We start from the raw sequence: 22,487 nt of genomic DNA, 5'->3' as shown, positions 1-22,487 counted from the left end.
TTTCCTCCCGAGACTCGGCTGAGTTTATTTTGCCATTCTTGAGAGGTGGTTGCTTTTCCAGTCAGCTCTGCCTTTGATATCCCAGCTAAGCAAAGCTGCTAAATTTGGCCTGGCTGTGTTTTCTTTTTGAGCATTTTCTGGACAAGTGTTTCAACTCTTCCTTTCCTGTCCTGTCTGATATCCAGGGATAAACACACCCGGACACACACACACACACTGGTTTATCCAGAATGCTGGGCTCAGTGCTGCTTTCATGTGATTAGAATCTTCAAATAGTTCTTTCATTACATTCTGAAGGAATATTTGACATTTTTGATGCCATCACCGTAATGGCTATCTTGCCCAAGGAGTATTCCATCATCATTTCCTTATTTTTGTATTATTGCAGGAGGTTTGAGTGCAGATATTTTGCTTTATAGTGGGAGAACTTTAAAAGAAATGGCAGAATGAACTTGGAGAAATGCTGAGATCTCATTTTCCTTTTGAATTCTTTACTCAATAGCAGTAAGAGCAGCATTTTTCATTTAATGAGGACACTAAGTCAGGTTTAAGGGTAAAAATGTATCAGGAACAGAATTCTTTTAAAAGCAAAATGTTAGAAGCTTTTTTTAAGGATTTAAAATTATTAATCTTTTTTCCTTCTAAGAGGGAAGTTCTGCTTTGCCTAAAAAGCCAATACATGGATTATTTCTACCTTGTCCTGTGTTCATTTTGGCTCTGCAGATGTTCTTCTGTGTAGATACATAGTAAGGTCTTCCAATCACCTGGAAAGTTAATATATTTTAGGATCTTCTGTGGTTTTAAAAATGAACTTGGACTGTTCTTTTAAGCTTTACCTAAAAAAAGTGCCCTAGAAGAAATAAGCACCAGAAGTAAGTCTAGAATTTGGGAATCTTGAAGTGCTCAAGGACTTTCTGTCACATCCATAAAGTTCTCCCTGTGTTTTTGGCACCCTGTGACATCTGTGATGTGGATTTAACAAGTGCTGCAAGTACMTGAAGGGTATTTTCTAAAATTGTTTCATTTTATAAATTGACCATGCAGCCTTAATTTTAATAATCGTATTGAGCGCACAAGAGGAGCATAGCAGTAAATACAGAGGTTTCTAAAATAGCCATTTGGCAATTATATGTGGGTATTTGCTAAATGGTTTTTTATTTTCCCTACATTGATCGGTCCAAGTGGGGCTTTGTGAAGAGCTGGACACTTGGTTTCCATCTGGAATGTTTATTTATCACCTCTGTGTTCAAGTCTTACCTGAAGGTGCCTCCTAAAATGACGCTGAGTCCATCTCGCTTGTGGCTGACAATGTTTTAACAAGAATTAACTGCAGTTTTATAGAGGGTGGAGACTGAAGCACCCATAAATTAAATCCTATGTGGGCAGGAGATGGAAAGATAGGAGATAACCCAAAACCCTTGGAGGCTCTGTCTAGCCTGCCCTCTGCACATTGAGAAAATGAGGTGGAAGGACTGAAGGAACATGAAGAGAAGGAGGGAGCAGCAGAGAGAGAAGGAAAAGCAAAAGAAACCATGAAATAAAARTAATAATTTCTAGAATAGGACTTGGAGCAACCTGGGATAGTGGAAGGTGTCCCTGAGTATGGCACAGGGTAGAACAAGTTGATCTTTAATGTCTCTTCTCATCCAAACCATTCTGTGATTCTGCAAGAATTTCCATATTCAGGGAATGTCCTTTTGCCAGCTAATTGCTTTTATTTGCAAGGGGAATAATCTTCATGTAGTAAAGACTATTTAAGTAGTGAGATATCTTTTATACCCAAAGTCATCCTGGATGTGGCAGAGTAGATCAGTTTACTCTGAGGATACAGAAGATTTTAGGTAGTTTTCAGTACTCCTAAACATGCTAGCATGATTTTTTTTCCCAAAACGTCAACCTTTTGAATTACAGTTATGAGAAATACTTGTCTCTCTCTTTTTTTTTTTTCCTCCTTTTGCTGAAGTTTAATTTTTACTGCCAGTCTTGGTGGTGTCTGTTCTGGAGAGTAGCAGGAAAAGCTGATAAGGGCATAGGACAGAAATCTGTGTGCTTATCTGCCTGCAACACATGGAGCTGAGAGTGCATCCTTTTCCTGTCCTGGGACAGGAGACGTAAACTGACCATCTCCTGACAGCAGGGACTTCAAACAGAGCCTCCAGTGTCCAGAGGGTAGGAATCTTCTCTCGACTTCAGAGGCCAGCTAGGTGAAAGTGGGTCACTGGCTGTTTAGAAAGCTGGGTTTGTGCCAGAAAGAATTAAAAAAAAAAACCAAAAAACCCACCACATTTCTGATAAGTGMTGGGTCAATAGACATCTCTGTAGATATTGTAGCATTTTGAGATTTTTTTTTCCCCAAAGGGTATAAATTCAKCCTGACTCCTAATTGTTTGTTTAGACTTTTACCAGAAGGTGAATTAAGTTTAAAATGAGGGGGGAAAAGAGTGTTTTCCAAGAGAGTTTAAATCAGTTTTGCAGTCAGATTTGGAACAAAGCTCAGACAAAAATTGTCCTTACAGAAGGGGTTATTTGGACAGTGTTGTTACAGATGAACATCAGAGGTTTTCTTTTATGTATTRTCTTTATGTGACCTAAAAATTAAGGGTCTGAGGCAAAGGGAATGAGRATTGGAGCAAAGAGAACCTTCCACCAGGAGTGCCTGAGCCTCAGTGTGCCTGGAGCTGTGCCAAGGGCTGAGCTGTGACTCCGGGTTGGGAACCAGTTCTTGGAAAACTGTAAACACAGTTAGGAATTGGTTAGAGCAGCTCATTTGTTGCACCTAATAATAGTCAGGGTTCATTCCTAATTTTCACCATTAAGAGAGGCACAAGAAGTCCCAGCTCTTCTGGCTCCRTGTGAAAATCCACCTCAGTGGCCAAAGCCCAGGAAGAGAAATGTGAGAAGAAAAGCAGGAGTTCCCACATCAAATATTGATGCTGAGCAGTTTGGGACAAACTGCTTCAGTGCTTTCCAGGCCTTGGTGTCCCTGGTGTAGGACAGCCCAAGAACTCCATGGCAATGCCAAGTTCAACACAGAAGATCACAATGRGAAAGAGACTTTGGAGGTGTTTTTTCTTCTAATCAAGCTCCTGCCTGGCAGCCTGAGCCTTTCCAGAGTGGCTTTGCTCTGTAGTCTCCCTTCAGGGAAATGCGGCGCCGGATCTTCATTTTCCCAGAAATCCTGGGACTCTGCAGGTTTCCCAGCTCTGGCAGCAGCTCGGTGTGCTGCCACATCAGCTGAAGGTGCAGCCTCCTTCCCTGAACATTGATTTATTGCTCTGACATTGGCAGGCCTTGCTGAGGCAAGTCTCCTCATCTGCTTCGTACRTTCGCTTGGAGACCTCACCAAGGCTGAAGGAACAGCGATGATCTCATCCTTTCCCTTTGTTTCAGGATGCACAGCAGTTCCTCCACAATGATTGATTTGTTTTATTTTTTTTAACATGCACTGCTAGTAAATGTGAGGGCTGGAGGAATTAGGAGCGTTAAATCTCAAAGGTTTTCAGCTCTAGGCTGGGATTTGAGGTTTACTACAGTCCTTAATCTCGGCTTGTGGTCACATAACTTTGATAAAGGCTGGCTTTGAATGGAAAAGCAGCAAACCTTTATCTCTTCCCTCCTTCCAATCTCATATTCCTGTCCCAGCAAACCTCAAATAACTTCCCAAATGCAGCTCAGGCAGTGCAGAGCAGCTCTAGGACCCTACAGCAGCGGGGTGAATGGGATCCCTGGAGTCGTATGATTAATCCCATTATAATCCAAACTTCCTAGTTCTCTTCCAGTCCCTGTGAATCAGATGCAAATTGTACCCTGTGGAGTTGGCTAATCTGTCATCCATAGCAGGTTCTCAGCTGCCTCTCCAGGCCTTTTGGTGCTTCCAAAATCATCACAAAATCTTTACATTGTTGTTCTTCCACGACTTTCAGCTTTCCAGGATTCATGGTGTTGTCAGCTGYGCTTTAAAGACAAAGCACAACTGCTGGGAATGTTGCAAAAGCTTTTCCTTAAACGCTGCGGGTTAAATTTGCTAAGATTAAGGTTTTTCTGCAGTCTTCAAAGTATTGATGGACCAAAAGCCTAAGTTTTGGATTCAAAATCCAAATTCAAGGATGCTGAGTTTTCTGAGAAGCAGTTTCTGAGCTGGGAGTTCAGCTCCAAGCTTACACCCACRTCCCCTTTTCTCTGGGGCAGGAAATCTGGGAACTGGTCTGAGCACAGGGTGTGAAGATCCCAGGCTGGGAGGGAACATTCCACACCTGGTGCACAACTCACCCTTCCCCTGGAGTTGTCAAAATGAGCTCAGTGTCCTCCCTCTGAATCACTTTTACCTTCTGCACTAGTACGCAGTTGTCTGCTTAGGTGATGAACCWGAATGGAAGATGCAGAAATTTGGGTGGTAATTAGAGTTATAGAGGSTTTGGGTTGGAAGGGACCTTAAAGATGATTTCATTCCAACCCCCTGCCATGGGCAGGGACACCTTCCACTAGCCCAGGTCGCWCCAAGCCCCATSCMRTAACTCTTGTGTAAGAAACTTGCCATTTACTGTGGAGCCTGAAGAAAAATTCAAGCAGCTGTTGGTTCTGCAGAAATTTCTGTCCTCTCAGGAGGAGCCCGACCTGCAACTGGAATTTATTCCACCTTCCACATCACTTGGCCACTGTCTGAAAGGCCACATTACCCAGTAATTCCTGTTGGATATTGCAGAGGCTGTCACTCATCTCTGGAGCTGCCCAGCAGCGTGGTAGGAGCCGTTGTTGTTACGTGAGTCCCATCAGCTTTTCCGTGCCCCGGGACATTTGGGAAGCGAATCCCACCGCCTGCCAGGGATTTCAGGGCTGTCAGTAAATTCCTCAGTTCCTTGAGAAGCGTTGCCATGGAAGGTGGCCTTTTATTCCTGTTTGTGCTGGCTCCTGTGCGTGAGTGTCAATACCAGCATCAGACTGGGCAAAGTGGAACCTGTCAGTAGCTGCCTCCCGCTGTTAACATTGGCAGCAGCTCCTCGGAACTGTTGCAGGGAAGTAGCTCCGGTGGCCAAATTCTTTCAAAATTYAGATATTACCTGTTTGAGTGGTTAACTCTTTCAGGAGAGCTCTCCATCTGTCTCCAAGCTGCTGTCCAGGTTTCTTTACAGAGGAGGTTATTGAGGAGAAGACCTAAGAGCTCATCAAGTCCATCACCTTTTCTCTAAGAGGGGTCATCTTCTCCTGTGATCCTTGACAGATGTATTCAAAAATCCCACTGTGACTGGGTGCTGTCTCACATCAACCCCACGGGCTCTGCACAGGCTGTTGTGTGCCTGACTAAACATGGAGAGGTTTTTCCAGCTTTTAAAAAATGCATCTCTGTTGCTTTTGTTTACAGTCATTATTTCTTTACCGCAGGGAGTAGAACCTGGAGGTGAGACCATCGTTCTCTCCCGACCTTTTACATTAATGTTGCTCTAGGAATCATAAACCCCAAATCATGCATTCCTGTATCCCTGGTTAAGGCTTTAATAGCTACTGGCACTCCAGGCAGAGATGAGACTGGCAGAATTTCAGTTTTTTTCAATTATCAAGGCTAAATTACCAYTTTTCTCCTTACAGGAAGTATAACCTGACCAGCCCTCTGTGTGAATCACGGAAGGCTCAGACTCTGAATCTGTATTTTGGCATCTTAACCACTACTGTGACCCTGAACCAGCAGATTGTTGCTGTGTCTGACTTGCCTCTGAACATATTTTAGGGAGTTAAACCAGAAAAGTCATTTAATATTTTTTATAAAGTGTGTGTGGGAAGCGGGAAGAAGATGGGTTTGGCAGGTTGAAAGATGAAGGGGTTGGAGCACCAGGAGCAGCTGAGGGAGCTGGAAAAGGGGCTCAGCCTGGAGAAAAGGAGGCTCGGGGGGACCTTGTGGCTCTGCACAATTCCCTGACAGGAGGGGACAGTCAGGGGCGTCAGGCTCTGCTCCCAGGGAACAGGGACAGGAGGAGAGGAAATGGATTCTCCACAAATTCCCTCCCCAACTCTGCTTGGAGGTGAATGAGCAAACRCCCTCTGAACTTCTGGAGACATTTTCAGGAGCCTTCCCATTCCAACCATATGGACAAGACCGAATCAGCTGTGGCTCCTTCCAGCTTTCCAGTACTATTCCAGCAGTTTTTTAACTCCCAGATGAGGCTCTTCAGAGGATGTGTCAGAGGTACCTTCACTTCCACATTGGGAAAGCAGTGATGCCTGACTGGGCTGGGTGGGCTTTGTAACAATTAGACTGTTATTAATTGAAAAACAGCTTGAATACACACACACAAAACGTGTAACAAGAATTCCCAGGGCAGCATCCCATGGTGAACTCCCTCTGAGCCCAAGCAGAGGGATAAATCCAAGTTTGTGCTTTTTAGCTCCTTCAGACAAGCAGCACAAGAGTGTCAGGGAATGAAGAACGTGGTCTCTCTCCAGAGAGCTGAATCTGTCCTGGGCACTCCAGGCACAACAGGAGATACAAATGGTTCTGTTTGGCTGYTTTGTTTTACTGCTGATTTGTTTGTAGTCTGCCCAAGGTACTAATTGGTGTTTTACAAGCAGAAAGACAAAGGTGCCTGCCCTGAAGAGCCCTCTGACAAAAAGCACTGCAGCACCGTGTTAATGGCAGTCAAATTTTCTGCCTAATGAACCAATCGCTTTGATAAAATCTCTACCTCCTGGTGAATTCTCTGCTTTGATTTTCCCCTCGACTCCCATCTCCTTTTACACCTCGCTTTGTATTCATTCCCTTTTTTCGCTCTGCTTTAAACTTTGGGGGCGGATGGCGCTTTAATCGACATTTTACAGTGCAGCTCCTTGAAAGAAAGTGAATCACCTCTTTCATTAGGAGCAAACAACGCCGGGCTGATGTTGCAACTGTGGATATTTCAGCTGAGAAAGTGGAAGCCCCTGGCCTGGCACAGGATTTTAAGAGGGATGGTGGCCTGTCATTAGCTTTTAATCCCTTCAACGTGCTGCGGTTGGTAACAGGTTGTAACAGGGATGTAGGTGCCTGCATTTGCAATGCTCAGACCCCGGATAATTGAACAATTCCTCCTCTTCAATGCTATGTTGGCTTCTTACCACCTATGACTTAGCATGGATTCTTTGGTTTTCTCTCCAGGAGGTGTTGATTGCTGCAAAAATAGTCCTGTTGATGGTTGCCATCGGCACCTCACTCTCACTGCTTCCATTTGGATGTTGTTGCCACTTTTCCAGAGGTGATTTCCTYTCTGGAAGAGGTTCTGTGGCTGCTTCTTGTCTGCTTCAGCACAAAATGTTATTCGAAATGGTCTTTAGAGGTCATTTAAACTGTTGTTATTGTTTTCCTATTTCTACCGAGCCTCACTTCCCTCTTAAATCCACACCTCCTTTTACCACAAATCATCTTCTCATGAAGGAGGTGAGATATGAGAATAAGGGTAGTTTAGATGAATGGTAAATAGTTCTGGCACACTTGATTTGGGAGACTTTGGACCAATCAGCATTACAGGGATTTCTTTTTAACCTCTCTCAGTGTGATGTGCTGCTTTCTAAGTTGTCCAGCTGCTTTTGGATATGGTATTTTGGATATGCAGGACTATCAGTAACAGGCTGGATGAACTGCTGAAATACATCCTGACTTCCCAATTTTATATTATTTCATGTTAGGTTCTGTTTTACCCAAGTGCATTTCTTTTAATTGATTAACACTGAATTACATAGGTTTTATTTCAACTTCTTAAAGGACTCCTTAATTTTTAGACAGGCTTCCAGATCAGTTAAAGCATAATTTTTTTTTTTTTTTTGAACACTCACCATCTTTGGAAGTGCTCCGAAGACCTGGATGTTGCACCCAAGGATGTGATTTATGGGTGAACACGGTGGTGGTACTGAATTGACTTTTCCAACCTTAATGATACCATGGTTTTATGATTTTTTTGTCCATTCCAYCCTCTCTCATGGATTTTAGCCCCAGCCCACAGGCAGATCAGCACCCTCACAAATATGAAGTTCCTGCTCTTTGTGAAAACAAATGGTTGCATGAAAAGGAAAGGCAAATTGCTTTCCTAGCTGGGCTCAACTGTATTATTAAACAGCAGAGAATCCACATGGAAAAAGCCCTTACAAACTCCCTAACCACAGGAACAGCTTCTATCAGAACCTGTTAGAAACTTTAGCAGGTCCAGGGTCATCCAGCCACAGGATCCAAAGCCAGAGGATTTGTTTGGAGTTACCACAACCATCATTTTCTGAATTAAAAACGGAGCTCCCACCTCGGAGCAGCTGTGACCTTCACCTGTGCTCAGAATGACTTCTTGGAGAACTCCGTGGCTCCACCCTCCTGCTTTTCTCAGGGCTTTAAGTGTGGGGTGATGAAGGGAATAAACCTGAGCTGGCATTGCTGAGTCACTKCAGGGTTTGAGAGGGGTGGATTTGGTGGTGGAGGGTCCACCCAGCTCTGGAGGCAGCAGCAGAGGGCAAACCCAAGAAAAGAACAGGGCAGTGGAGGATTAAGTGGATGGAGGCAAAGCAGAACTAGARAGCAGATTTAGGGTGGGTTTTAGGGTGTAATTTGGGATAAACAACGTTTCTTGAAGTTTCTGTGCTCCTGCTACGTGTGGGGCCRCTGAGGTCTGCTGGATAAAGGGACACTCCCCATTCCTRGAAGTGTTCAAAGCCAGGWTGRACAGGGCTTGGAGSACCCTGGGATAGCAAAAGGTGTCTCTGCTCATGGTCTTTAAGGTCCCTTCCAACYCAAACCATTCTGTSATTCTTTATTCCTCTTTYCCCTACACCCTTTTAATGCTCAGCATCAAGCAAGAATTTCTTTGCTATTTGGCATCTGTTTTTTTCTCTGCTTCAGGACACTTAGTGAGCTTCTTTGAGCCTTCCATTATGGGTTTGAGACCCAAATAACAGCACTTCCCTCTCAACAGAACAGCTTCCCAGAATGTGGCTGAGGAATGGGAGAGGGACTGGAGACATCAGCTCTGTGTTGGGATGGTACATCCCTGACAGGAGGGTGCAGCCAGGTGGGGGTCAGGCTCTGCTCCCAGGTGACAGTGACAGCGCCAGAAAAATGGCCTCAAATTGCACCAGGAGAGGATTAGATTGGATATCAGGAAAAATTTCTTGATGGGAGGGATGGTCAAGCCCTGGCACAGCTGCCCAGGGCAGTAGTGGAGTCTGCATCCCTGGAGGGATTTAAAAGCTGTGTGGAGGTGGCACTTGGGGACATGGGTTAGAGGWGGCCTTGGCAGTGCTGGGGGAACACTCAGTGATCTCAGAGGGCTTTTCCAACCTCAGTGATTCCACAACTCTGTTTCCCTTCATTACCTGCAGACCGCAGAGCATTAGGAGCAAATGAGACGTTGGGAACAAATTGGTCTTGCCTTTAATCTGACATTTCCTCTTGAGTCTTCATTTTGCTGCTTATTCCTGGAGCAGTTTGCTGCTAAGCTCTGATGAGCATCCCATTCCCTTTCCTTTTCCAGAGCTCCCGTGCCAGGAGACGTTCTGGTTTGGAACGTGTGCGTGCTGCCTGCGGGATCACCTACCTGGCAATTATTTGTATTGTTCCGTACCCACTCAGAGCTTTAACCTGAGTCCCTTGAGGCACAGCTTCTGTGTTTTGTGTGCTTTGCTGGGCAGCTGTAGAGCTCTTCACTCCCCTCAGGGCATTACACAAAGTGTTAATAATAAAATCCTAGGAAATCTATCTGGAATTGCAGGCCACGGGGATTTTCTCGTCGCCGTTTCTTCGCGCTGCTGCGGAATCTTTGTGCAGTTCTGTAAAGCTTGCACTTCGTGGAATGAAAGGCAAGTGTGTGTGTAGAACTCACCCAGGTCAAAAGCAGGGATGCAGTCATCACCAAAACTRTAAAAAAAGGGAAAGCAACTCTGCTCTGGAACCGGGATGGGAGAGGTGAGAGTGTTCACTGGAGAGGAGAAGGATCCAGGGAGAGCTCAGAGCCCTTTCCAGTGCCTAAAGGGACTCCAGGAGAGCTGGAGAGGGACTGGGGACAAGGGATGGAGGGACAGGACACAGGGAATGGGTTCCCACAGGGTCAGATGGGATATTGGGAAGTAATTCTTGGATGTGAGGGTGGAGAGACCCTGGCACAGGGTGGCCAGAGAAGCTGTGACTGCCCCTGGATCCCTGGAAGTGTCCAAGGCGAGGCTGGGCAAGGCTTGGAGCAGCCTGGGAGAGTGGAAGGTGTCCCTGCCCATGGCAGGGGGTGGAATTGAATGAGCTTTAAGGTCTCTTTCAGCCCAAACCTTTCTTTGAAAAGCAGASCAGAAACACATAGGGCAGCCATGGAAAGCAGCCCAAAGATAAAGTCCAAGGGTGGGTTTGAAGATGGAAAATGAGGCTCTTTACTCTGARGAGAGGAATCCAATGTAAATCCAAAAGCAGCCTGGGCAGAAATGGATGTGAAACATAAATAAAACAAATGATTTTCTTTTAATGTTCTGGAGATCAGGGCTGGATTGCCCATGAGCAAAAAAGCTGAGATGAGACTCAGACTGYGAGGCTACAAAATATCTCAACATTATAGGATCAAAAAATCACCRAATGGTTTGGGTTGGAAGGGTCTTTAAAGATCATTTAATTCCAGCCATGCCATGGCTTTGTATCAGTTTTGAAGGGCAAGACCTCTCTTCTTTTCTTGAACATTTAAAACTTCCTTTGCCATTGGAGCAGGCATGGGAAATGTCAGTCCTGAACGTGCTGCTCTGAGTTGTTCTCTCCTCAAATGACCTCAGGTTAAATCAGGTGAGTTGTTCTGCAGGTTGGCAGAGCCAAAGTTGTGCCAGAGAGGGCAATTTCCCCAAGTGACCATGGGGAGCCTTTGTCCCAGGTCACAGCAGACTTGCTCTGGCTTGCTCYGGCTCCAGGGCTGGGTGGCACATTCTGGCACTCGTAGGCTCCAGGGATTATCCATAAATTAGTGCCAACTGCTCCACTGAAGGGTTTCCAGCTGATTCGTAGCCAAAATGTGCTGTTCACTGTCCTGTTGTCAGTATTAGGGATCACCTCAGTTTGGTGTTTCAGGACAGGGTCAGTGGTGGCTGGATCTAAAATCAATATTTCGGAGTGTGATATCATTGTTGACTTACTCAAAGGCGTAAAATGTGGAGATGTCATCTCATACTTGCTCCCTCTTCTTTCCTGGACATTATTCCTTCCCTGTCCATTCCAAATGCCATCTTTTTCCATCCCAACAACCACCCCAAASTGATAATTTATCCTTTTCTTCCCTTTTTCATCCTCATTTATGCTTCCTTGGCTCCCCAGGAAGTTGGAATTCTGCTTCAGCCTKATTAGAAACCTTTGTCTAATTGCTTTGGCACCTTATTTTTCAGTATTGAGGGGACAGAGGCAGTATTGAAGGGATACCCCAGACTCATTAYACTTCCTAGGAAGTGTGCAAGAGCCTGGAAAAGCTGTCTCATAATAGAAAGCCTGGAAAACTGGAAATAATTTACGTACTGCTGAAATAAGAGGGAGTTTTTAGGCTTTCCCTCATAATTGTTACCATTCTCTATTGGCTCTTGTGGCGTGTGTGGATGAAAAACCCAAGAATAGAGGTTCTGTCCTCGTCCCCCCCAGCAATTTTTTCATCCTAAATGATGTCATTACATTGGTGTTGCATCTTGCTCRCAGTTACAGTCATCCTGTCTTTCCTTCCTTCGGTGCTCCCGCTGCCAAAGTTAATTTACACCCAAATGATGATCCTTTCACCTCCAATTCTGAGATTTGTTGTAGTGTTCTCCGTGTAAATACTCAAAACTGACCRTGTTAACGAGCGAGGAGAAGCAGCAAAGCCTGGAAATCCAAATAAAGTCAGAACATTTTACGTCTTCTTTAGAACACAGCGTTCACCTTTGATTTTGTGCTGCTCTGGAGGAGAATCTGYGCCTCCAGGAACTCAGAGGCTGCAAGTGAGCACAGAACAATGCAAGTCTCTGCAGAAATGGGGCTGTGATAACTTGGCTTTTTTGGCCTACATTTCTCAGTGGTTATTATTTGTTAATTATGTTGTAGAGTGCTCACAAGTGGGCTAATTGCTTCCCCAGAGAGCTTGCGAGGAAATGATGGACAGAACAAGGGCAGGATGTTACAAATCTCAGATAGCGAGAGGGTGAGGTAGGACACGGGCAGGGTGGGTAGGGAAACACTCAGAGCAGCATTTTGAARCTGTGAGGAGAGGAGTTAGGGTGGTTTTTTGGAGGGGAGGATGAGTCCCCTGTTGGAATTGATCTGAGGAGCTGATTGGCAGAAATSTTATTTAAGGAAGCACCAAAACAAAAGGAAAAAAAATGAAGAAAAAATGCAAGAATTTATAAAAAACAGGATGCAGGGAGGTTTTACCTGGCTGGGTTGGAGTCACAGGGCTGTGCTGTGTAAATCCTTGAAAACAAGGATAACATCCCTGTGAACTGTGGGCACACTGAATGAGTGATATTCCTTGAAAACTAACCCCATTTCCTCAGGCAAGCTCTTTTCTTCAGACCCTTATAGATGGGAGAGAAGAAAAAAAATATGCATACACGTCCCTGCTGTTGTATTTCAAATTTAATTCTCTTTCTTGCTGTTTGTGTTTCTGCATCTGTCTTTTAGCCTGCACAGGAGGGCCCTGCTGGTATTTATGGTATTTCTGGTCTGTGCTGCCCCAAATTGCAAAGTTCTGATTCATTTCCCTGGGTTGTGAGTCCCCCTTCACACCTGCTTGGAGGAAAAGAGCCAAGCCTGAGGAAGGCACACTAAAAAGTGACAAAAAAGTGACACTAGGTGTTTCTCAGGGGSTCCTGGGCCACTGCTGGTGCTGAAAAACAGGAAATGTCTGTCYCCTTGCCCAGAGGTCTGAGCTGGTTTGGATCCATGGATCAGCTCTCCCACAAATCACCCTCTTGGAGCAGAGGAAGAGGCTCAAGTGTGGATTTTCCTTTTGAGAAGAAATTTCTAAGGGGAAGGGGAAAGGAGTGAAGCTTTGGTTTAAATTACCTGCTCCTTTATTTATACACAGATCTGCTTTTCTACATTTATTATTAGAAAAGAGCCAGAAGAGGAGTTTTGACATAGGCAGGTGTTATTTTCAGATTTCGAGGCACGTGTAGTTTCCTCTGCCAGAAGCCAAAGTTATGACGCTGGGACTGTGTTTGCTCTTGGAATTGCTACCAGAATTATTTTCTCTCCTCTGGGTACTTCAATTTTTTTTTTTTTTTGCGTCCATTCTCTCAGCATCCCAAATCTTCAGAGCTCTCCCTCATTAATAGCTTTGCTTGTATTCACAGCCTGGCTGGCCAAGCCCATTTGTCACTGCTCAGGGGCTTCATCAGCTCCTTCTGTATCTGTGGAGAACAGGAATAAATCCTGAACTTGAGGATCAACAAGGGTTTGGTCTCCTGAATCCTGGAAAGCAGCTGCCTTTCCACACATATTAGAGAGGGATAATAAAAAGTGCCCAGGGAGTGACAGGACATGGGAGGAGGCTTGGATTGCATTAGAGCAGGGCAATCTCACTGTCACAGGACCCAGTCTCAGTTTTAGAGATAAGGATGACTGTCCTGGACTTCTGAAGATTTTCTTTGCTATTTAGATGCTGGATTCATGATTAAAAAAAAATCAGGTTGCACTGATTTGTATCCTGGGCTGATCTCCAGTGTGGGCAGCAGRRAAGGGGGSGATTCTRCCCCTCTGCCCCRTCCAGGTGAGAYCCCACCTATAGAGCTGGGTCCAGATCTRGGGAACARCAGCAAAAGGACATGGAGCTGCTGGAGCCAGTCCACAGGAGACACTGGAGATGCTCCAAGTGTGGAGCTRGGCTGGRAGAGCTGGGAGTGCTCACTGGAGAAGAGAAGGATCCAGCTRAGAGCCCCTTCCASRGCCKAAAGGGGCTCCAKGAGAGCTGGAGAGGGACTGGGGACAAGGGATGGAGGGACAGGACACAGGGAATGGCTTCAAACTGCCAGAGGGCAGGGACAGATGGGATATTGGGAAAAGGAATTGTTCCCTGGGAGGGTGGAGAGGCCCTGGAATAGAATTCCCAGAGAAGCTGTGGCTGCCCCTGGATTCCTGGAAGTGTCCAAGGCCAGGCTGGATGGGGCTGGGAGCAGCCTGGGACGGTGGAAGGTGTCCCTGCACATGGCAGGGGGTGGAATGAGATGAACTTTTATGTCTCTTCCAACCCAAACCATTCAATATTTGTTCTGCTGCCCATGCCTTTAAAATGCTACACCCGAGACTCTCAGTGATTTGATTCCTCACAGATCTGTCCCAGAGCAGACAGAAATGCTGCTGGGTCAGTTCTGTGCTCAATATCCCAGCTCCAGGTACAGGTGAGTGGAATTCCAGGGTTCTTTCCATTCTTGTTCATCTGGGATCCCTCTGTGTGGGATCCCAAATCACCATACAAACCCTTCATGTAGCTCCTAGCTCTGCTGTGAGTTTCATGCACGTTCTGTGCTTTGATAACCTGTGCCAGAGCTGGAGGGAATCATTTCTCCAGGATTTCCCACCAGCTGGGAAAAGCACTTGGGAAACGTGACCTTCCCAGTCCTGTGCTCRCTTTGCTGGACTGCACTTCCTCTGTTATTCAAGGTGAGAACAGAGCAGTTAGAATTGATTTAGGTGCTTTTTGGGAAGATGAAGTCACTGTGTTTGGATCTCTGCTTCGTGCCAATAGAGAGATCCTAAGGGAAATCTCTTCCTTTAGGTTTGTTTATATCCAGTCAAAGGCACAGATGTAATTTGCAGGGAAATGCAAAGGAAAAGAGGTTGTGTTGGCCTCAGCAGTGTAGCAAGAGTGGAATGAGATGTCACAGGGATATCTAAGTGTCTCTCAAGATATTAAAAGGGTTTTCTCTGCCATGTGCTGAGTTTTTMAACTCTTTCCTTATGTGCCTTCAGCCTTCTGCAGCTCTTGGGAATTATCCCACGGTGTRTATTCCCCCTTAGCCTCAGCTCCTGGATTTTACTCACTGCCTTTCAAAAAATGAAAATCTAATTAATATCAAAAGCAAAAAAAATTGTGCCCAATAAAAGAGTGAATACTGGAGGTTGCTCAAGTCCAGACTAATGGACTTTGAAACAATACATCCCTGTGAGTTTTGACTGTATAAAGTTTGGAGAAAAAAACAGTAAAAACATGTATGTTTAGAATATTTTCCATAGCACATCCTAGCCAATAAATAAAGTAATGCCTAATTCTCTATCACTTGAAACATAGTGTTAGAAAGTTTTTATTTTCTTCCCCATTGTGGGTGACATCTTTGTTATGCAAAACCTTAAATAAATGTGGTTTTTTTTTTCCTGAAAAGTGTAGGAACAGTAGGAGGAAGTGTGTGTGTGCCCTGTGGGACACAATGCTGGGATTCCCAAGCTGCCCTTGGAAATACAGGTGCTGTGGCCTGCCCAGGATCTGCTCAGGACAGCTGGAATGAATCCCCAGGACTATCGTTGCAATCAAGTCCCCGGCCAAAATTTAATCCGTTGCACTTTTGTGACCCTGTTGTTTCCTGTTCCGCTGGTGTCTGCAGGCTGGAGGCAAAACCTGGCTGAGTGTCACAGCTTTATTGTGCAGCTCCTGTTTCACTGATGGGAACAGGCTGGGCTCCAGCTCATCCTACACCGCTGAAAATGGATTGTCTGTGTGACAAACAAATGGCATTTTGCATACCGAGAATATTGARCAGGAGAGGTGGGGGCTTTCTGTTGTCTGAATTATAATGAATGAACAAAAATGCTAAAATTGGCCACTTGCTGAGGTACAGGATGAGCTTTTGACAAAAATGTGAAGTAGAAGGACGAGACAGGCTGGGAGAATTTGGATGGAGTTTTAAYAGAAATGCATCGCCACGTGATTTAAAACTGAAATAAAAAAAGGAATCAGCAAACACATTGTAAATGAAAATCAAGCTGCAGTGGGATGAAATGGGTGCTGTTGTGTGGTAACRAAGCCTCATCATTAGGATGTGGTGCCTCAAAGGCCAGGCTGGATGGGACTCGGAGCAGCCTGGAGTAGGGGAAGCTGTTGGGGTGGAATGGGATGAGCTTTAAGGTTCCTTTCCACCCAAACCATTCCATGATTCTGTGATCAGAACATGGGGTTCCTGAAGGATGGTAAAACCTCTGTCTTTGGAGCTGGTCTAGAACTCACAGTAGTTCTGCTCCAGAGGTCACTGATCTCTTAATAACCCCCAAACTATTCYAGGCAGAGCTTTACTATAATAAAATTCCTTGGCCTTTTGATTGCAAGAGAAACAATCTGTTCTTTCTTTTGTAGCTGCAAGTGTAGCAAAAATGGATCTTCACAAAAACAGTTGATTTTTTTAAAAATATTTTTCCTTATCCCCTTTCCATTAATTACTTCCCAACTTCTCTTCTTGTCCTTGCTGAGTTAGAGACAGCTGATGATTCCTGTGGAGTATAGGAGTTAATATCAACTGCGAGACAGCAGCTGATGTTTCAATTTATTCTGACACAGAATTTACTTTAATGGAGTCAAACAGGGAAGTGCTTCTCTGTAGTAATTGGAACTTGACCTTTTATCAAGTGCCATGTCATCCAGGTATTGGACATTCAGGATTTTTWCTCCATTCCCACCAGTGGATTCATTGCTCTGTTGGCACTCAGGATAAAGAACAGTAAAATAAACTTTCCTAGGGATATGTGACATGTCCTGGTGATTACACCACCATGGCTAACAAAAAACAGAAATTGCAGGTGGCTTGAATTTTTATCATTTTTTTTTCCAGGTAGAGTATCCACGCTTCTTATCTCTTTCATTAAACCCTCCTTTGTTTTACCAGGCTGCCTATGGAAGGGGTGGATCATTGTCCCAGGAGGGATTTAACAGCTCTGTGGATGTGGCCCTTGGGGACACGGGTTAGTGGTGGCTTTGGACAACGCTGGGGAATTTTTGGACTCAGTGGTCTGAGAGGGCTTTTCCAACTTTAACAATTCTGTGATCACCAGGAGATCAAATTGTATCCCTGTTTGGGTTTTTGAAGCATTACAGGATCAAAAGATCCTTCTGGAGCCCAGATCCCCCATTTTCCATTCCAAGCAAGGATTATCTCCATCTAACACCTCCCTGGTAGTTGTCTGTGCTGCTTTCTGTGGTTGAAGCTCCCAGTGGTTGTTGAGCTTCMCAAAGATACTGATTTCTCCTACTGGCAAAGTATCATGTTGATAATTTCCATCTTCTGCTTGTCCTTTTCCTGGTGAGCACTGGGGAGATTGCTCCTGGGGAGATTGTCCCGTTTTCCATTCGCATATTGGAGTCTATTCTCACCAGCTCTTCACAAGATGCTGTCTGCAGTAAACCAAATTTTAATCAGGTAAATTAAAAACACCAGGGCCTCCTGGGTACCTGTTCTGATGCCAGAATTGACTGCAGAACTGGTGCTATGTGGCCTTATTTATGCATGTATTTATTTTAATCCTCCTTAAACTCATCAGGCCACAGGTCTTTGTTCACCCTCTTGCCTGTTTGATCCCAATCCAAGCGTTAATGCTCGTACTTAACTTGAAGTTGTCAGCTCCTTAAAGCAAGACTCTGTCATCGGTGATGTCTGCAAAGCTCCAGAGTGACTCTTCAGGAATTAAAAAAAAAAAAATTCTGCAGCCATTCCTGGGATGGAAAGATACAGGGACRCCCTCGGTTCTTGCCTGTCAGGTTCTGTGCACTGCACAGAGCACATCTCAGTCAGGATGTGAAGCAGCAGAAACAGAACAGGATTATTTTAATCTTATTGTTACAGTAGCTCAACAGGAAAGTTGGTAAGAAAGGCAGAGCAGGGGTGGCTGCATTTTAAAGCTTTCAGTGATCCTGTGTTTTCTGTGTAACTSAAGCTCCACGTGCTTCATCCAGCCCACTTTGTGTCATTTAGTGAGAATCTACTGAAAACAAAGTTGGGCTTTATTCAGCCTTTATGTTCATCCTTGCTGGACTTTGCCTTTTGTGTCTTTTTTGTGAATCAGAGCTCACAAAAATTGTTGTGAATTAGTACCAACAAAGCAAAGGCAAGGGAAATTCCTGGGATTCAGTAACAGTAGTTCATATGTAGCAAGCTGAGATGGTGTAAGAGATATTTTGTTCCCCTATTACAAGATTTTAAGTGCTAAAAAATAAATACTTGCATTCTGAAGAGGGGGGGGAGCTTCCCTAAATAAATCCATGCTGCTTCTGTTGTTCCTGTGCCAGAACCCTTTGCTTTGCTCCATCTGTATTGGTTCTATCTCACTTTTCCTCCCAGGGTAATGTGCAGGTACAATTCTTCTTTTTGAATATTAATTATAATAATCCCAGAATRGTTTGGGTTGGAAGGGAYYTTRAAGCTCATCTCATTCCAGCCTCCTGCTATGGKCAARGACACCTTCTACTAGGCCAGGTGGGGTTTCAAACTTATTTGATTTCATGAGATGTCAAAATCTTCCCACTTTGGGCTTCTGCTCTTGCCAAACTGTTTTCACTGCTGTGAATTCCTTTGATGATTGACCATAATCCCCTGATTTTTTTTTCTTTCACTGAATAACTGAAAGATGCTCTGAGGGTGGGATGCCCTAGAGATGCAGTCCTGATCCTGGAGGATTCAAGGGAACCAGGATTTCCCTCTAAATTTAGTGTACTCTCTTAATGATTTAATCAGTTAATGAAAAAAGTCAAGAGAAAAACACGGTGGAACATGGAGTGCTTTACGTCCTTCAGATYATTTTCCATACATTTCACTAATTACATAAACAGATGATATTTACAGGGGATTTCTGCCTGTAATTGACCTTCATCTTTTCCTGTGCACTTCCCAACCTCTCCTTGAATTTTCCTATTGTTTCCTCTTACTCATTCCCCACATAACATCATGTTTCAAGCAGTTCTTTCCTTTTGCTTGGGACCATCCTACCAGTTCCCTATTCACAATTCCTTTTAACTCCATCTCCTCAGCTCCATTTTGTGGGCAATTTTGGAACTCATGGCATGGACAAACACCTCCAAAGCCCAATCTTCAGGTCTCTCTCCAGTTACAGCACAATTACTCTTTCTGTTTTACCTRATCATCAGTTCTGTGGAGCAGGAATATTTCTTTCTGTCTTTTACCTGGTGAAAAGTTGTTTTTCCAGAAGTTGCAGCAGCACAATTCACATTTAGGGAYATCTGCCTTATTTTTCTTCTAAAGTTTTCTCTGTGTTGAGCCAAGCAGGGRGGGAATTGCAAAAACTGTGAGGGGYTCAAGWAAACCCCTGGTTAGAGTTCAGCAATGTTCCCATGGCTACTGGGACAGGTACACYACAGAAGCAGCAATACTTTGGCATTTAACAGCGTTTCCAGGTGATTTATGGTTTTTTATAAGCTTTTCCTAAACCCAGAGGTTTTCTAGGGTTGGCACCTCTTTGCTTGTCTCCATGCCCTGTTAGTTCTGTGCTCAGTGGCCCRTGGTTATTAAAATTCTTATCAATAAAGGAGTTTCTGAGCAAGGTTCTTATTTTCTAAACTCGTACATACTTTGGAACTCCTCTGCTTAACCAAAGGAGCATTTGTTTTTATGCCTAACGTACTTCATGAAAAGAAACGTGTAGAGTTCAAGTAATATTTGCCTTCAATTACAGTAATTAAGTTGTCAGGACTTGAAGTCACCAAGGCAATGAGAAAATCCTTTCCTGGTTGGCCAGGGGGTAATGGGTGTTCTGGGCCCAAGTGTGTTTTACACATTAGGGTGGGGAGGGAAATGATTCTGGCTGAAAACCTGTGAGTCTGTTTGTCCTTTTGCAATTCAGGGTGTCAAAATCCTGCTCTGGGGGGAAGGAAAAGGAAGGGAAAAAGCCCCTGTTTGTCTGGGCTTCAGTGGGGGAGCTGAATGTGATCTGCACAAAGGCTGCAAAGATGGGCTGAGACCACGGTGTGAGGGTCATCGAGGCCAAGTGMCAGGTCCTGTCCTTGGTCACAGCAACTCCCTGCAGCTCCAGGCTGGGAAGGGCAGCTGGAAAAGGTCCTGGGGGTGCAGATGGACACGAGCCAGGTGTGCTCAGGTGGGCTGGAGGTCACTGACCCCTGGGCTGTGCCAGGGATAGTGTGGCCAGCAGGGCCAGGGCAGTGCCCATCCCCTGTGCTGGCACTGCTGGGGCACCTCCAGTGCTGGGGACAGCTCTGGGACCCTCCTGACAAGAGGGACATTGAGGGGCTGGAGCGAGTCCAGGGAAGGGAACGGAGCTGGGGAAGGGGCTGGAGCACCAGGAGAGGCTGAGGGAGCTGGGAAAGGGGCTCAGCCTGGASAAAAGGGGGATCAGGGGGGACCTTGTGGCTCTGCACAACTCCCTGACAGGAGGGGGCAGCCAGAGGGGTCGGGATTTCTCCCAGGGAACAGGGACAGGAGGAGAGGGAAAATGACCTCAAGCTACACCAGGGGAGGTTTAGGTTGGAATCAGGAGGAATTTCCTCATGGAAAGGGCTGTTAAAACATTGGAAGGAGCTGCTCAGGGAGTTTTGGAGTCCCCATCCCTGGTGTTGCCCAAGGAACACCCAGATGTGGCACTCAGTGCTCTGGGCTGGTGACAAGGTGGGGATCGGTCACAGGCTGGACTTGATGGTCCTGATGAACTTTCCCATCCTGAATGATCCTGTGATGCCATGGGGTTCTGTGCTTGTTGCCTTAAGTCTTATTAAAAACAGCATTAATTTAAAAGTAGCTCAACCCATCAGTCCTGGGAATTCTGTCCTGTTGAACTTCAGCTGCCTCTCCCCTTTCAAATGAACCTGTGTGGGGATGTGTGTGGATACATCCTGTTTTTCCCCTTGTTCACATCCCTTCTCAAGCTTCTTTGCCAGAAGTCAAATACTTTGAGTTACTTCATAACCCTGCAGGAGYACTAGAACATATCCCTACAAGAAAAGTCCCTGATTTTGATAAGTGCCCACACAAATATCACTGGAATCTGAAGTGCAGCCTTACTTTGTTCCACTAGAATAGCTCTCTTGAAAGCAGATGGATGAGGAAATCACCACTCGTAATGCATCACTAATGACACCAATTTTTGCATTCTTGCTCATGGGAGTAAAGATTATGGATGCATAAGGAGCCAGACCTGGAAAACCTTACTCACAAACCCTAATAAACCCCACTTCAGCCACAAGTTTAACGATGCCCTCAAGAGAGCCAGATCCCTTATCTGCAGCATCGTGCAATAACTATAAAATGTTGAGATAAGTGGGATTTTATCTCCCAGCTCTCTGCTGGCCTTCCCCTAGTATCAGGTCATGGCAGTGAAAGTGGCTGTGAAATCTGTCTGCTCTGATTTGGGCAGGTTTTACAGTCCCTTCCTTCAGGATGTGTGGGCAGAGTGGTTGCTCTTATCCATCCGTGCATTTATGAATGGAAAAAYAGGGAATTGCCTCTGTTTGACTGTAATCTTTGTGGATTCCTCTTCCCTTCAAGAAGGGGTGGTAGGCCAAATGTTGATGAGGATTTTACACCATCCTTTTCAGCTTTTTCCCATCCAGAGGGTTTGCCTGGCTCCCTGCAGTGTGGACAGGACTTTTAAAAATCTAGTAAAGAGTAAAAGAGTTAAAAAAAAAAAGTAAATGAGCTGAGGGAGCTGGGAAAGGGGCTCAGCCTGAAGAAAAGGAGGCTCAGGGGGGACCTTGTGGCTCTGCACAACTCCCTGACAGGAGGGGGCAGCCGGGGGTTGTCGGGCTCTGCTCCCAGAGAACAGGGATAGGAGGAGAGGAATTGGCCTCAAGCTGCACCAGGGGAGGTTCAGGTTGGACATAGGAGGAATTTCTTCAAGGAAATGGTGCTTAGGCATTGGTTTGGAATCCCCATCCCTGGAGATGTCCAAGGAGTGACTGGAGGTGGCACTGAGTGCTCTGGGCTGGGGACAAGGTGGGGATCAGTCACAGGTTGGACTCGATCTTGGAGGCCTTTTCCAACCTAAATGATTTTGAAATTTTGGGACATTTTCCAAGAGTCATTTGTGACTTTTGCCAAGCAAAAGGCTATGCCACAAAGGCTTTGTTTCGAGTGCTTTGGTATGTATGTGAACAAGCCTTAATTTCAGCTGCCTCTCTGGTTTGTTTGTTTTGTAAATCTCAGATAATTTAACAAATTATACATTCCCATCTTGTGGCATTTGTTGCTTTCTCAATCAGTTCTCTTCATGCCATCCATAACATCCAGCTCTGGAGCTACACTTGTGCTTTCAGTYTGATATTTCCTTTCTAAATAGGAAACTCCTCACCTGCAGCTGCAGATCAACATCTCTTTATTTCATGTCTGCAGAAACCTTGTAAGATGTAACCTGTGATGTTGTTGGTGCCATCTGATAACGTGTGATCAAATGGAGCCTGTTTAAATAACAACATCTGGGACGCCCTGACAGCAGAGCAGCTCYGAAACAAACATTTCCAAAGATCAGATAAGATGGAAGAGATGCCTCAATGCTGGATTGCTCCCTGGATCACAACTTCTTTGCTAGAGAGTTATTCCAGGCATGGGATTTCCTTTGT

At 45.1% G+C, this 22,487-nt stretch overlaps 1 protein-coding gene across 1 annotated transcript in view; it reads left to right on the top strand.

Moving 5' to 3' along the window:
• Positions 1 to 22,487, top strand: part of PINX1 (PIN2 (TERF1) interacting telomerase inhibitor 1) — a 61,964-nt gene that overhangs the window by 36,096 nt on the left and 3,381 nt on the right. The window lies entirely within an intron of this gene.

The sequence above is a fragment of the Malurus melanocephalus genome, unplaced genomic scaffold (genome assembly GCF_030028575.1).
Source record: "Malurus melanocephalus ecotype Western Australia unplaced genomic scaffold, MMel_1.1 scaffold_354, whole genome shotgun sequence".
Classification (NCBI taxonomy): domain Eukaryota; kingdom Metazoa; phylum Chordata; class Aves; order Passeriformes; family Maluridae; genus Malurus; species Malurus melanocephalus.
The sequence above is the reverse complement of the archived record's forward strand: the minus strand, read 5'-3'. Positions and strand labels throughout refer to the sequence as shown.